Below are 3,989 nucleotides of genomic sequence, written 5' to 3' on the forward strand. Positions count from 1 at the left end.
AAAAAGGAGGATTCTGATTGATTGATTGATTGATTGATTGATTTTTATTTTTTATTACAAGAATATTACATAAAGCATGTAACAAAAAATAGTACAAGGATAAAAACACAGACAGTTGTTCAACTGATTTCCACTGTGGTCCCAATCTACCTCGGCAGTTGATGAACCACAGAGAGTGATGTTTCATATTGTAGCTATTATAATTATTGCGTTTTGTTTTTTATTGAGGAAGAAATCAATTTCTTTACGCCATTTTCCTGCAATAATATGAGGCAAGAAGGGTGCATATTTCCAGATAGTACGACTTCAGTACGACTTTATTGTTACTCCCCCCACCAGGGTTCCAGGGTGCCAGGCTTGCTCTCCGGCAGCGATAGGCATGTACTAACTAGACAAGCATCTTCACCGAGTCGCCTCCATATAAGGCTGCTATATGAGCTAGGTTGCATAACCCCACAGCTCACCCCCACAATTGCCTCACGCTAGCTGGCCCGAAACAGCCCCAAGAAGAAGAAGGAGGAACAGATTTTGTTTTGATCGTCCCACCACCAGTTAAGAAGCCATCTGATCTGAAGCATGTATCAGTCTGCTGGTGCATCTGTCTGTCGTGTTGAATGAGACGACCGCCCTGGGTCAATATTGTGAGTTTCCTGAGCGTGCCCAGAGAGAGCTGATGATGTCAGTCACGGGCGCCGAGCGGTACCGGGCCTGCCAGCCACCATGCAGCAGGAGGAGACAGATTACAGGGTATCACAAACCAACAACGCTCCCTAACATGGATACACAGCAACACAAACACAAACAACACAAATAACAACAACACAACATCCACTGTGTTCATGCTGCTATCTGTCCACACAGGGACCATGAGGGACCCCTAAACTGACAAAAATTAGACCACGGACCCCCATTTGATGGGATTTTGTCTCACGGTCCCCCATATGATAATAAGATTGATGCTTTTAGATGTTTTATTACAGAAAGTGTGTAAAACCCATGACCAAAATAGTCATCGTGTTACTTATGAATGGAATTATAGTGAAAATAAATGACCCCCCGTTTTGGCTGGGGGACCCCCTGGAACCCCCTCAAGGACCCCTGGGGGTCCCCGGACCCCCATTTGAGAACCAACCACTGCATTAGAGGACCTAGATTCAGTATAGCAGATTATTAAATGCATTGCAAAGTGTAACAATTGATTGAACGTGGTTAAAAGAGAAATGGATTCCGTGCTCAGCAGGTTCTGTACCCAGAGGACATTAGATCATGAAGATAGCGATCATGAAGAAGTTGGTCTTATCCAATTACAGCCCAGCTTTAGTTTGTAGGGTAGAACTGCTCATCCTAAAATATTCTGTGCAACCAGAATTTGTGTGTGTGTGTGCAGATGCATGTAAACGCCACGAAAACTACAGCTATGGCAAAGACAAATATGTGGGATAATTCCATTTTTCTGACTATTCTCGGAATCATTTCAGAGCACAAGATCAGCTGACCACCACCCAGCAGATGATCTGACCTAATTGAATCCAATGTTCCCTAAACATTTGCTATGCTCTTCCTTAAGCTGCATAACACAATACGTTTGCCAAAACCGCGACAGTAACCACATTCACTGTTGAGTCAAAATAACTTTCTCGAGAAGGAAATGAGAGTATTTGTGATTGCTTCTCCCTCTCTCCCTCTGTTGTGTCACTCCACCTTTAAATATTTCACGAGGGATCGGGTAACAACAGATGCCCCCTTCTCCTTTGAACTTTATTTTTGTATGCATGTGTTGGTGACCACCAGGGGGTCGTTATATATGCAGCCTGGCCCTGCAGACACTTAATGGGTCGCAGTTCAGTGGTGCAGCAGCTTTAAAATGAGGAAGCATGGAGGCATGGCAAGGATGGCTGCTTCTTCCATCTGCATTTACCTGCAGCTCCGGTGGCCCTGAGGGGGGCTCTCTCACTTACCTGCAGCTCCGGGGCTCTCACTTACCTGCAGCTCCGGGGCTCTCACTTACCTGCAGCTCCGGGGCCCTGAGGGGGGCGCTCTCACTTACCTGCAGCTCCGGGGCTCTCACTTACCTGCAGCTCCGGGGGCTCTCACTTACCTGCAGCTCCGGGGCCCTGAGGGGGGCGCTCTCACTTACCTGCAGCTCCGGGGCCCTGAGGGGGGCTCTCTCACTTACCTGCAGCTCCGGTGCCCTGAGGGGGGCTCTCTCACTTACCTGCAGCTCCGGTGCCCTGAGGGGGGCGCTCTCACTTACCTGCAGCTCTGGTGCCCTGAGGGGGGCGCTCTCACTTACCTGCAGCTCCGGGGCCCTGAGGGGGGCGCTCTCACTTACCTGCAGCTCCGGGGCCTGAGGGGGGCGCTCTCACTTACCTGCAAGCTCCGGTGCCCTGAGGGGGGCGCTCTCACTTACCTGCAGCTCCGGTGCCCTGAGGGGGTGCTCTCACTTACCTGCAGCTCCGGGGCCCTGAGGGGGGCGCTCTCACTTACCTGCAGCTCCGGTGCCCTGAGGGGGGCGCTCTCACTTACCTGCAGCTCCGGGGCCTGAGGGGGGCGCTCTCACTTACCTGCAGCTCCGGGGCCCTGAGGGGGGCGCTCTCACTTACCTGCAGCTCCGGGGCCCTGAGGGGGGCGCTCTCACTTACCTGCAGCTCCGGGGCCTGAGGGGGGCGCTCTCACTTACCTGCAGCTCCGGGGCCTGAGGGGGCACTCTCACTTACCTGCAGCTCCGGTGGCCCTGAGGGGGGCGCTCTCACTTACCTGCAGCTCCGGTGGCCCTGAGGGGGGCGCTCTCACTTACAGCCCCTCCTCGGGTGTCTTTCATCAGCAGAGAGCACAAAGTACCCATGGATCCCTCAACCAGCAGCACTGTACAGCAGCACTGTATCCAACACAAAGGAGGAGGGCTACTACTCTTTCACAGTCTGAGCCCTGAGAGAGGATTCTTGCCAATTTCTCCCCCTTGCTGACCCCCCGGTGCGCTGCTGCTCCACCCTCTGCCGATCTGGGGAGAGCCGTAGACTAACACCATGCTTCCTCCGACACATGGCGCAGTTGTCAGCCGCTTCTTTTCACCTGACAGCGGGGAGCTTCACCGGCAGGAAGGATCACGCTATTACCACCGGTTCCTTTCCTCCCCGAACCAGGCACCCCCCCCGACCGACCAGAGGAGGCGCTAGTGCAGCGACCAGTGACACATACCCTCAATTCGGCTTCCCACCCGCAGACGCCAGCCAATCGTGCCTGTATGGACGCCGCCCGACCAAGCCGGAGGTAACCCACGGGGGTGCGAACCTGCGACCCTCGTCGTGTTGGTAGGCAGGGAATCTACCGCTACGCTAACCCGGACGCCCTGGAAAATGTGTTTGTGCGTGTGTTAAAACAGAGGCGTTGCAAGGCATCCACCATCTGATATGTTTAGCAGAGTTGCCCTGCCTCAAAGCCCCCAGAATGCCGGGAATTTTCTTGATCTGGGCTGAGCTCAAGGGGAAGGCATGCAGGCCTTGATCCCAGGGTCACTGAGCTTAAGATCTGATGTGGACACCGCCCAGACCAACACACCACTCACTGACTGACTGACTGACTGACTGACTGACTGTGTGTGTGTGTGTGTGTGTGTGTGCGTGTGCGTGCATGTGTCCCACACCACCGCACATTACTCTGCCTGGATGCCGCTCTGAGTCAGGACGCGTGTGAGTCAGGCAGTGACTCAGGCTGGGAGGTATGAGCCGCTCTTTAAGCCTGATCCTCCCGGAGGAGCAAGACCTCCGCTGGTGGGACACGCTCTCTCCAGCTCTTCCCTGGAAGATGAGGCACTCGTCTCGTCCTGGAATTGGTGCTGCAAAGTGGGCAGAAGCATCTGCTTTGTCCTGCTGAGGAAAAGCGGCTCTGGTAGGAAGAGAAGGAGAAGCCAGAAGAAGAAAGTGGGTTGAGGTGCGTGTTTGGCCCATGGCCCGCGCTGTAGAAGCTTTGCAGATCATCACTATTGGGTG

Source organism: Poromitra crassiceps (genome assembly GCF_964638095.1).
Source record: "Poromitra crassiceps genome assembly, chromosome: 11".
In the NCBI taxonomy this organism is placed as follows: domain Eukaryota; kingdom Metazoa; phylum Chordata; class Actinopteri; order Beryciformes; family Melamphaidae; genus Poromitra; species Poromitra crassiceps.